The sequence below is a fragment of the Amblyomma mixtum genome, chromosome 1 (assembly GCF_055824585.1).
Source record: "Amblyomma mixtum isolate Tamu chromosome 1, ASM5582458v1, whole genome shotgun sequence".
Lineage (NCBI taxonomy): Eukaryota > Metazoa > Arthropoda > Arachnida > Ixodida > Ixodidae > Amblyomma > Amblyomma mixtum.
The window spans coordinates 294,776,397-294,789,537 of NC_143012.1; the positions used below are offsets into that span (position 1 = coordinate 294,776,397).

The 13,141-nt window shown below is 46.5% G+C and overlaps 1 long non-coding RNA gene across 1 annotated transcript; it reads right to left on the reverse strand.

Annotated features, from left to right (window-relative positions):
- Window positions 1–1,387: 1,387 nt before the first annotated feature.
- On the reverse strand, window positions 1,388–3,526 carry LOC149372107 (uncharacterized). Its single transcript, XR_016292236.1, has 3 exons — window positions 3,413–3,526; window positions 2,420–2,502; window positions 1,388–1,473 (listed from the first exon to the last, which is right to left on the reverse strand). It is a non-coding gene; the product is annotated as an uncharacterized LOC149372107 (long non-coding RNA).
- Window positions 3,527–13,141: the final 9,615 nt, after the last annotated feature.

A 13,141-nucleotide genomic window follows, 5' to 3' on the forward strand; every position in this document is an offset into this window, starting at 1 on the left:
CGTAGCCAACAGCCGGTTTTAATGAATCACGGCCTCCTCTGAAGAGGTAACGTCCGTCGTAATCGCAGCGCGCGAGTACTCCACTTGTAAAGTGGTTGTGCCAGTCCTAAACCAGTTGAAGAGAGATACAGGTACCCATGCTGCGCGTTCATTATTCGTTGAACGCCGGATGGTTTTTCAGCCTCACTTTTACACACACACACACACACACACACACACACACACACGCGCACACACACACACACACACACACACACACACACACACACACAAATTTCTGCATGCAGCTCCTCTCTGGTGCACGCCTGTAAGACGATGACCATCTTCAATGCGCTCTTGTGGAGCCATCCATTCCATGCCACTAATGAACCACGACGCACTACACCGTATGGACGTAGAAAATAACATGAGTAAAACGCGGTGCGATATTACTGGGATTTATATCGCCATTTTAGGGTTACTTTAGCATAGACCCGCGTATTTCACTTTCACTTTCACGCTAGCCGCACACCTAATGCTTGATATTGAACAAAAAGTTTTGTTTGCAGTGGAGCACCAAGTCGGAAGCGATATAAGCACGAGCGCGTTCTAAGCGCCGGCACAGTTAACCTGAATGTTAAACTAAATGTCATTAAAACGCGTCAATATTATCACTTTGATAACGTAAATACTTCCTGCAACACAGCCACGCTGCGGAAGTACGCTCGACAGTGTTTTTTTAGCGCCCGAAGCAGGGCTATGTGCAGACGCGGCCGCGGAGCTGCCGCAGCCCCGCAGTCCCCAGAGGAACGCCAGCACCGCGGCGCGGCAATCGGCGCAAAATGGCCGCGCCCGGCAGCGGCTCTGAATTCTGGTCTATAACACCTGGTAAGTGTAAGCTCGGCCACTCTGTTAAGTGCACTGTAGGAATTCTATACAGCCGGAGGAAAAAAACTGCTTTATTACAAGCCCCTGGGCTGTTCGGTTCTGTCGGTTTAACCTCGAAGTCCCGTGTCACCTTTCCCAAACATGTCAACCGCGAGAAACCCGATCAGCAGGACGTGAGTGTCAGGGAGTACAGTTTCGCGCCAAGGTTTTTTTCGGTAAAAAAACAACAGGATTGTAACTACTTTTTCTCATATTCAAACCACCTCCAATGTTGTCGCTCAAATGTGCCTCCCCGAAATGCAAAAGACCTATGTGTGATGTGCGATGTAATGCACGTTGAAGAACCCCCCGTGGTCGATATCGATTCGGAGACCTTCATTACGGCGTCCCCCGTAGCCGACTTGCAGACTGAGAGCGCTAAACCCCAAATATGAATATTAATACCGAATATAACTCTTGAAAAAAGTCAACTTCCCTTCTAGACTCACAGACCAATCAGCAAAGTTTTGCTAGGACCAACCGTTCTCGTCGTCCCACTCGGACCTGGTGGCATCTCCCGGAAGTCGCGCGTCACTGTTGGGGTCTTCGTCGTCCCTCGAAAAGGGCCTGTGGAACATTGTTTTACTATTAACACGCAGGGGCAAACAACGCGTGACTGATGGAATTCACACGGTGCCAAACGTTAAAGGCAACTTGGCAGTTCTAGAAAAAGGAAAAATAGCCTTGCCGTAGCGCCCACATACAGTTATAGTATTCAAAAATTAAGCGAAGAAAGCTTCACCCCAAGGCGCATCTGCATCTTACCCATGTGCACAACAAAGTCAGGGTGCGCATGCGCACGCGCTAGACAGGACAAATATTGAGATGGGAAAAGCTGTGAAAGAAAGCTCTTTAACTGTACGCGATAAAAATGGTTTCTCCCTGCTCATCACCTTCGAGGTTTTCCCATCATAGTATTTGACCGGTATAGTGTGAGCGCATGTGCACTCCATCGTCTTTCTTGAGAGGGTAAATTCTGTAACCAAGTTAGTGAAACCCAGTCCCGTCTTGCGTACTGTATGCTCGTTTTTTGCAGCGGTGACTCAAGGAGCTTCACTGAGCGTGTTAATTAGAAGATGACACAAACACACCTCATTATCAATTTCGAACACTAACCACCCGGCTGTACTGAGATGTAATGATTAATAACATAGTTGTTCTACAGAGTCACCTTTTTTTTTTGCTGCTGGAGTTTTGAAAGTCTCGTTCGCGCTCTTTCTGATGCCGACAGCACATAGATGTGCCTGGTGGAAATCATGGAGGGCGTTCATTTCATTAGTCTATTTGGTGCATAAAATGCCGGATAATATTTTCGCTAGAGACAGCCTAAAACAAAGCGGCGCAAATATTCAGATGAACACAAGGCTGTGATGCATACTAGCTTGTTCAGATTTTAAGAAACATGAGAATCATTGAGCAGAATGTTTTTTCGTGCAATCGTGACTGATAACATACGCACTCCCTCCCGGTTGATTATATTTCAGCGGAGTCATCTGTATTGCAGAAAACTCACTCAAGAATGTCGTACTGCATCGCGGCCGCCCGGCCCCGTACGATCACCAAGCAGCAAACAGCAACGGTAGCAGCCGAAATCAACTGCAGAAAGGCGATTTAGAAGGAGCATATCGACAAGCCATAGGACTGATCTGAATTACTTAAGGTGGCTTGGAATAGTTTTTCTGTGCGTTATCTCCAGCCACATGTGTACAACCTATGTATGAATGCAAGCGCCCCATCGTTTATGTTAATTCTCATCAGGGGTCTTTGTAGGTGTTTAAAAGAATAAAGAACACTTATTTTGAAATACACGATGTACGAAGTCACCGCCCAAATAAATTAAAATTTAACGAGGTGTTCCTGTGGTCTCATCCTTGTAGTAGGCACAAATGATCAAGAACACAGTCAGCAGACTCTTGCCATAGAGAATAGACCGAAGGATAGGACGGGGAGCGCACTGCATCACTGAGCATAAACACTTTCCCAAAAGCTGCTCCTTGTGCTAGTACCGAGAACCCTAACCGCAAGATAAACGCTGAGAAGTAATGGATTGCTGCGTGTTCAAGATACACCGGAACTTTGGCCGGAATTCTGTCGTAAAGCGCAGTGATCTAATTCTGAGCTCAATGATTTCCCATCACCGCCATGACGACTCAATGCAGAAAAGCTTTTTTTAAAATTTCGCCTCCATAAAACTGTAGTTAGTGCGGCCCAGAAATCGAAACCCCATCTTCGCACTTAGAACAACAAGCACAGCTCTTGTGCCACTGTCGATAAAAAAAAAAGCATTAAACGGCGCATCCTATAAGCATTCTGGTTTTGTCCGACAACAAAACGCAGACACGGCAAGCAACCGAGCAAGCTCGGTTCGTAGTCTACCACGCCGTGCTGCCTGCATACAGCACTCAATAGCGACATGAGCCAGCGAAACGTACGCATCTGGTGCTAAGCGCGGCTTCGAGGGTCACAGTGGTGCGGTAAGAATAACGAAAGAAAGCGAGCGGCTCACCATTGCAGCGAAGAGACTAGTGGAGACTTCCGAATGGTGTGCACAAGACAGCACCCGTGGTCTTCTTCTTCTCGCGTTTTGTTGCGAATGGCCGCGTGTGCACGAGTGAACGCCGCCATCTTCGTCCTCAGCCCACAGATATGCACAGACGACAAAAATTTGTAGGCTTCATTGTGCGCCAAAAATGGTTATTGTTTTTTTTTTCGGATAAAAACTATATTCAACCAAGCCGAAAAACACCTCAGAAAATTTTCTGTCATCACAACAGGTTTTCTGTAATGTTTTGTCAGTGAACTTGCGGTAGCAACAGAAATTTTTGTTTTAATAACAGAATTTTGTGTAGCTACTGCAGAAAAGCCCTACAGAACTACTGACTACAGAAAAGTACTACAGAGAAAAGCTACAGTGCGTACTACAGCCGAACACTACAAAAAAAATGGCAGTAGTTTAGCTCTGGTTAAACCTGGAGGATTGCGAACGCAACGAGGAGAGAGAGAGAGAGGCGATGTAGAGCGCGCGGCAGCGGCGGCGGCCCCGGCACGCTAGCTATGCACCGCTACTGCGCATGCGCAACTGACGAGCGCGGCGGAGGCACCTCTGAGTCACCCACGCAGCGACGGCGGCGGCGCGCCAGCAATGCGCCGTGTGACGTCACTGCTCCTCGCGCATGCGCAGTATGGTCTTTCGTCAGCTCTGAGAAATGGCTCGTCGACTCGCGTAGTGTTGCTTTCGCAACAAAAAAAAAAACAGAAATAAGAAAACATTGTATTTCTAGCACCATTATGTCATTTTTTTATTAGTCTGGGAAATCATGCATTCAGCGGCAATCTTAGTGCGCCAGATACTAATCACTTAAAAAAATATATCAAAGTAGCTTTTAGCCAAACGGCGCGTGCCCCTCAATTGAACCACTCCTTGACTTGGCACTTTTTCTCTTGGAAAACAAGCGGCAATGACAGCCGTGCCCTCAAAAAAAATTAATTCTCCTTCTGAATACTAAAATTAATTTTCCTCGTCCATTATCCACTCCTGCCTCCAGTAATGCTTAATTATTGCGCGACGCAGAGGCGAGGCTCTCAAAACGCTTCAAATGAGATGTATAGAGTGCACTTTATTTTAACCGCCAAGAAAACGTGCGTACAAGTAGGAGGCTTCCCACCTTCCTTTAAAACACTGATCTAGACTCAAAATGGAGAAGGGAGCAGTTAATGACTACTGCGGGCGTTTTTGTGCGCGTAGGTGCAGCTGTGGTAGGTCTAAGGTCTGTTGCAAAACTCTTGCGATCGGTATTTAAGTGTCGCAATAGTGGAGCAATAGCCGGCAGAATATTTGCAAGGCTAACCCCACCAGGAGCTAGCAAGAACATAAACTCAATTCAACTCGCTCTATTTTCACTCGCATTGCGCTGGATACCTTACCAGAGAGAATGTACTCGGGTTCCCGCCCTGCAGAACACTGCTCCTGGGACTGCCTCTTTGCCGGCTAATCCATAGAGTTAATAGGGGCTAATCAGAATAGAGCCGCTAGAAATCCTCACGGCCGGACGCCCCTTACATGCTATGGTGACCACATTTTAACGCCGGCCTCGCGCCAGCAGCCGTAAGACCGCCCGCTGAATAACGTGAACCCCGCACTCCGCTCTTCAGAGGCGCATGATAACTGGAGATAGTAATTCTGGTTCATATTTTCTAAGAACAAAGCCGTTACCCTTTCGTTCCTCCTCTCCGAGTCTTGTTTTCTTCTCTATTTTTTGTTTTGTTTTTTTTTGTAAGAGCTCGCATGGATTGCAAAAAGAGTACGCCTTTGTTTTAGCCCTTTCTTGAGTCCTGCACCCCCCTATCGAGGGTGTGCACTAGTCATAATAACTCCACACCGCCTTATAACACACGCGATTCCGCCTTTCTTTGCCATTTTTCACACTGCCCAGGAGCGCCCCTAAGGTGCCCGATGAACATCTCTCGTGTGTCCCTAGCATGGCTCGATTCGACCGGTGCTTCCACCTACCGACAGCCGAATGCACTAGTCGCCCGCGAAATTCAAGCGCCATCATTCGAATGAGCTTTCGGCAGAATACAAACACACCAATGCCTTTGCAATTGTGGCTGTGAACGAGAATGGTGACCACATCGTCTCGGCAACAATCAAAACGAAATCCTCTGAAACGGCAGAAGAGGCGGCTATAGCCCTCGCCCTAGCGCATACCCAAGCGAGCATCATCCTCAGCGATTCCAAAATGGGTATCAATAATTCCGCTAAAGGCCGAACTACAAACACCTCGCTTAGAATCCTCAACGCAACCAAATTCTCACCAAATTATTCCGAATTGATATGGGTCCCAGCCCATTCGGGGAATCCGGGGAACGAGGGGGGGAGGGGGGAGGGGGGGGAGGGGGAGGGGGGTATTTGCATCGGGCATTTCTGCAGGCTCCGATACCTGCCACAGCTCGATCTTCTGCAGCGAGAACAGTTAAGAGGGTGTGTTTGTTAGAATCAAGATGTCGACGATATCATCAATTCACTGTTACGGACTGTCGTTTTGAAAAATACTTTTTTCCATCTGATAGCTGGTACATATGTTATGCAAACTTGTGCCGTAAATATATTCACAGAAAACCAAAATATCGTCGTCCCCAGATTAGGCCACCGTAGATACGTTCCTCGTGAATAGCTGACAGGAGAAGATTTTTTATGCGCATATGGATGAAGTAAATATTTATTAATTAATAATTTATTAATTAAATTTATTAAATTTAGTAATAATTTATTAATAAATTTTATTATTAAAAATTTATTATTAATAATATTATTAATTATTAATTATTATTAATTATTGTTATTAATTATTAATTATTATTAATTATTAATTATTATTAATTATTATTAATAATATATTATAATATTATAATAATAATATTATTAATAATTTATTAATAATATTAAAAAATTATTAATTAATTAATTAAAATGGCTATTAAACAATTCCGCCTTAGCAGCTTCGGCCAATAGAATCCTGAAATAGGGACTGAAAAGTTTATACTCAGTTACGTCAATAATAATTTTCAACAGCACACCTTGTGTCTCGGGAGAAAAAGGAAGAAATCGGGCAGCGTGCGCGAAAGCGTGCAGCGCGAGCGGCGCCATTATTTCAAGAAGAAGAACGCCATAAGGCGCCCGCAAGCTGGCTCATCTCACGACTGTCCCCGCGCCATAAGCTGGGAAGCCCTTCGCGTAACGAACAGCCCCGTCCTGGGAGAACCATGGGTCAGCACGGTGTCCTCTTCGCTTGCCTGGTTTCGTGGGTGCTCGCGCAACCAGTCGCCCTTCAGCTCGAATCCGCGGGGTGAGTCTTGCTTGCTCTACGAACTCTAGTGCTGCGGTGAGCTTTACATGCGGATGGGCAAAGACCACAGGCGACAAGGGAAATTGAAAGTCAAGTTAATTGGTGCTGAAATGCAGCAACCGTATTTTAAACTGACGTCTCTTCTGGGATGCGTTGCGATACGCTCCATTCACCAAAGTCCTTGCTTCAGGTATACTGTGCCCGTTACCTGATGCGCCCACTGTGGTCCACGTACAGTATTCTTGTACTCGTCTTGGAGCGACTGAAATGATTTAGCCAGTCTCAACCGACAAGCGCTGAGTACCGTCTAGAGTGCACCACAGAAGAAATGACGGAGAATGGTCATGCCTATAAACAAGTACCCTCATAGAAACATAGGAAATGAACTGAGTGACTACGATTCTTGTTCACTGCATGCATAGGTCTTATTTCTACTAAGGAAAGCACGGTTCTACTCTATAATTTTTGAAGCCAACTTTTCTCGGGCATTACATCCGTTGTGCCTGCCCCAGCACCGCAGCTGTGCTTTGAAACTGAAGAGGAAGTGTGCGGCTTCACTCGTTCGACAGTTCAGAGTAGGAGCTGCACTGCTGAAAGAAAAGATTCTTCGGCAGAACTTCAGTAAATATTCGTCTGCAGGAATAACACCTCAAGATCTCCGAATTCTTGTTTAGTACGTGAAATTTTAACCAAACTTGTGTAAGCTAACAGCACCCAACGCCACGGGCCGTTGTTTCAGTGCGATGGACCCTTTCAATTTCTGGGAGGATTCTCCCCAAGATGAGGCGACCACCCGCAGCAGCTTGACCACAGGTACGTGTCGGGTTCTCTCTTAACATCGATTTAACCAAACCGTTCCGCTCTTGCCGCCGCGGTGGCTCAGTGGCTATGGTGCTCGGCTGCTGACCCAAAAGACGCGGGTTCGATCCCGGCCGCGGCGGCTGGAATTTCTTTGGAGGAGAAATTCTAGAGGCCCGTGTACTGTGCGATTTCAGTGCACGTTAAAGAACCCCAGGTGGTCGAAATTTCCGGAGCCCTCCACTACGGCGTCTCTCATAGCCTTAGTCGCTTTGTGACGTTAAACCCCATAAACCAAACCAAACCGTTCCGCTCTCTTCTCATTCCAACCGCAACAGCAGTTAGCCTTATGCTGATCCTTTTGCACAAAAAAAGTAAGCATCGGGTGTTGCTCACTCCGCATATAAGGATGTCATTCCACAGCTACGCCACTCGCAGCGCCGCTAGAGACGGCAGAGGTCAGTGAACTCGTAATATTATTTTCTTTTTTTTTAAGCCTATCATGTAGGAAGATTATTTTCTGTGTACAATGTCATAGCCTTCACAAGCCTTTCAGCTCTTTATGCAGGGTTGTCTACTATTTCAAGTGCACGTCGGACAGTTGTCCTGTAGGTTCAACACTTTTGTGAAACGGGCGACTTGGTGATAACTTTCTTAAGGGTAAACAGCGCTTGTCCTGTGTTTCCTCTGCTTTCCTTCTACGTCTTTCACGCTGTTTACCCTTAAGAAATGTCCGGTAGGCATTCCTCATAAACTAATCCCGAAGTCCACATTACGGTAACCAATATGACAACACTAATGACATATTCGAAAGAACAAAAATGAACAAGACAGGTTCCTACGGGATAATCAAAAGCTCGATTTCTTGCAGCTAAACTGATAAATTGGTTTTTCAGGGAAGGCAATGGCGCAGTATCTGTCTCGCGTATCTCGGTGAACACCTGAACCACGCCGTAAGGGAATGGAGGAAGGTGGGAGTGAAAGATGAGAGAAAGAGGTGCCGTAGTGGAGGTCTCCGGAAAAATTGGCAGTGGCTCAGCTCGGCTATGCCAGGATATACGTAGCGAAAGGCCTCAACTGTGGTTGCGGCGCACGCGAGCTCTCCTTTTCAATCCTCCGACATGTTATCAGGCATGCGACACAGCTGGCGAAGCGAGCGGAGGCGAGCGCAACGACGAGGCAAGCGGTGTGACGTCATGCCAGATAGCGCGGCGAGCGCGCGGCCATCAGTGGAATAAATCTGCAGTGGAAGTCAGCAAAAAGCGATTGGAGGATTGGTGGCTGAAAAGCAGAGATGTGGCATAAGGTTAGAATTGTAGGAAACCGTAGGTAAAGATGATGGCGAATCTTATTGAGAATTGCCAACACAGTAAACAAAAAAGTAATAAAGAAAAGCTCAGCATGGTGGCAATTGCCACCACCCCGTTTCAAAGAGGGCGCTCCTATCTATCCATCCATCCATCCATCCATCCATCCATCCGTCCGCCAGCTGCGGCGGTTGCTAGGCAACGGCTCAAGGTCGGTCTCTGTGCCTACTCGGAGCACCGCAACAGCGAAATCGCAAGTTCGTGGCCAATGTAGCTTTCGCTACAATAATTTCGACCACCTGGAAATCTTTAACGTGCACTGAAATCGCACAGCACACGGGCGCCTTTTGCGTTCCGCCTCCATCAAAACGCGGCCGCCGCGGTCGGGTTCGAACCCGGGTACTGGTGGTGGTGGTGAAAAACTTTAATATGCAAAGAGAGTTTGAGGGTCAAAAAACCCTGCTACATGGTCGGTATCCTTAGTCCGGGACACCGCACGACGAGGCCCCGTCTCGCGCCCGCTTTACTAGAGCCGTTTGGGACTCCAGTGTGGAGCAGTTGAGGAGGGCAGTCTCCCATGCCTCTCGGGTGGGGGTGGGGGAAGGGGGAAGGCAAGGATTCTGAGTACATGCCCACACCATGTGAAAGATATTGCAGATCTCTCCACAGTGCGGGCAGCGCCCATCTGTGTTCGGATCGAAGTGTTTTGCTCTTCTCTGTCCCGGGTACTCCGGCTCGGTAGACGAGCGCCTTAACCACTAAACCACCGCGGCGGGTAAATTCTGGCAGCTGCCTTGGCGTAAATATGTAGGAGAAGACCGCCAGAAACATACTACAATATTTAGCGCACCGCAGGCGACGAGCTAACAGAGTGGCGTCGGCTCCGCAGAGTTGTGTTGGGAATATAGGCTTTCAGTTATCTAGTAAAAAAGGTTCTCTGCATATGAAAGAACCCGAGGTAGTCGGTGGTCCGCGTTCATCCGAAGCAACCTATTTTGGTGCACGTAAAAGCAGGGGTGTACCTTTGACAGGAGAAAATCTACTCTCTTTCAGTATTTAACCGGAGAAATGCATACTACGCTTTTAAAAAAGTCACGTGACCTTTTCCTCCGCTGATGTAGCCATCCTGTAGGTGCGAGTCTCTCGAGCCGTTATGAATGCTTATACCCGTCTGTATAGGTCGAGGGGTCGACGACGGGGCATATGCACTACGGCTAACCTGGCCTAATTCTTACGATCCTTGTCGCGTTCCCTTAACTTATTACAACAGTCTCCGTTTTGTCTTTTGACCTGCAGCCGACGGCGAAACCGACCACCCAACGCTGAGAGAGAGGCACGGCAGCGGTGGTCTCGGCGGAAGACAGGGCAACAACGGTGCGCACGGCTTCGGCTCGGTCTGCTCGCTTGAAAACCAGTGCAACGAGCTGCTTGGCCTTGCCTGCATCCGGTGAGCTTTCTGCACTAGCTGCTAGGTCTGATACCCTTGACTTGGCTACCCTGCACTAACCGCTAGATCTGCTACCTTTGACTTGGCTACTCTGCACTCTAGCAGCCATGCATAAATATGGTGATGCTCTTTCCGAAAGACTTCAACGAACGAAGCACTTTTGTGCTCGACATTGGCGTTTAACACCGGATAAGATAGATTTTGTCGTTTTCAATATCTTCCTTTTTTGTAATTGTCGCTAGTATCCGGGCACTTTATAAAGTCAAAACCCTTCGTCACCTTACGCGGTGATTTTACAAAATCGGAAAACTGTAATGATAATGTTGCGCCAGTGTTCAAAGCTGCACAGCTTCTTTAGGACACGCATCGCAAGGGCGGCTTGAAAAGTTTTCCGGTGTTTCGTGGTGCGGCAAGATGATGTTGCAAATTTCTAACTTTATTATGAGCGTCATATTTTCGGAAGACGGTGCTTCTTAATTAACGGTGAATATACTTTCTTCAAACCATCTTCCATATGCCTAAGTCATACTGGACGCGGCATCTGACTTGGCAAGCGTGCTTTCGTAAAGCCCCTGTTTACAAAGGCACATACAATGACCAGTTAACAATGTAAAATTTGAAATATAAACCTGCAATCAATCGAAAGAATTTATTAGAACAGTTCCATGAGCTTCTGTCACTTCCCGGACCTGGAATAATTATTTTCAAAATTGGCGATACTCGAAGAGCTCAGAAAAAAGCATTCTGATACCTCGAGCGCATTCCTCTGCAAATAGCATCTGCAATATACTACACCCCACCACTCTTTTGTCTTCACGCAGCTAGTTCATCGGCAAATTTGTGACGTCAGTGTTCAAAACGCTACTTTTACGACATTCATCAAGCGTCTTGCCATCGTCATATCATACCCATGTGTCATTCGGGAAACTTTCATACGTTTTCAACCCATGCAGCAATGTCCATTAATAGCTCGGTGAAATTCACTTCTTATCAGCCCCTGCTGCGTGCTTCTTTCATTCTATAACCTCAAACGTAAAAAAACATCTATCAGTCTACTCGTAAAGAATAACCAATGTACATTTTGAAGATTTTATTTATTTATTTGTTTCAGTATACTGCAAGCCAGAGTTGGCCCAAGCAGGAGGGGCATACAACTAAAAAAATTCTATAAGAGCATCAGCTACAACAGCGCGAGTCAATAAACAGGACACAAATCCAGAGTCATCAAACAAGATACTAGGAGCCATACAATAAGTTCTCTAGCTCCTTCTCAAAATTCCTCGATTTACATAGACCCGAAGGAAGACCATTCCACTCCGCGACAGTATTCGGAAAAAAACTGTTCTTAAACCCACTAGTTCGTGCGAAAATTGGTGCTATTGACTGCTCATGTACATGACGTGTTCTCCTAGTGCTCGCCAGCTTCACACAATCAGGAAGATCTTCCTTCAGATTTCCAGACATGTAATTATGAAGCAGTACTAGACGGGTAACTTTTCTAAAGACGGGTAAAGATCGCGCGTCTACCTTTCGCGCTGCGTCCACTGTAAGCCATAAGTCCATCGGTGTGTACACAGTAGAACCGGGAGGAATATTCAGTACTAGTATCTGCAGGTAAAGGTCACTTTCAAGCTTTCTCTACTGTTCGGCAGCACTGCTCATTATACAAACCTACTTAACGACTGATTTCCAACTTCACACAGGAACGTGTACAATTCATTTTGTTCAACAAGGTATCATACTTTACAGCAAAAGCACATAAAATAAGAGCACGTGAGTTTTTCCTTCTTTACAGAAAACTGTAGTTTAAATGAGACATGTTTTTCGCAGGTCTAAAGGCTGAATTCACGAGCGATTGACACCCTTGACTTGTTCTTTGTTCGTCGCGTTCTTCCAGCCATATAAACCGTGGTTCCCGGTGCGCCTGCGCTCCCTCGACGCCCGTTTACGTCAGCGAAGGCGGCGCAGAGAAGTGTGTCCGACGTAAGTCAGTCCAACATGAAACTATAACAAAAACTAACGAAAATACTACTAATGATAATTTTCTGCAATGAATTTTTAATGAATCCTCTACAAAAACCTCGACACGAAATTTTCTGTCGTCTGAACAGATGTGCCATGCAGTATTATGGGTATTATGGTATGTGGCCTTGTAGCTACAGAAGTTCTTCTTGTAACCGCAGGACCTTTTGTAGTCCTTGTCGTAGCGACAGAGCCAGCTCTGTCGCGACAGCAGGCTAATTCGCAACACTGCAGAAAATTATGTCGTTAAATACAGATTTACGGACGTCAGCAAAAAGTACAACAGACTCAGTTCCGAAATACAACATAATTTCTTGTAGTCCTGTCTGAGCGACAAGAAATTACGTTGTATTTGGGGACCAATTGTTGTATTTTTCGACTGACGGCCATACAGAGTCGATCACGCTTTTCAAGAGCGCTCGAAGGGCGCCGCCCAGGGGAAATAAAGCTAAATTCTTAAGCAGGCATTGACTTTCACTGGTAACACTTGCGTTGGAGAGCAGCACAATAAACATGTCAGCCTCATAGGTACCAGCGCCTTACCTCGAGCAAAGCAGCTGCGATAAGATTTAAGTTAATTTGCTCCCCAGCACACCGCCCTAGCGCTCTAGACAAGGGTGATCGACTCTGTACATCTACTTCTACTATTGTATCCTCTCAGCTAACCCTTTCCTTGTGTTCCGTTGCTGAGTCATGTGTTCCTTTGTTTTGTTTTGTTTTCTTTTCAGCCAAGGAGCTGCACGAAGCCTGCGTCAGCGACCGGGAGTGCAGCTACAAGAATCCCAACGTCCAGTGCATCAGCTTTTTATGCAACT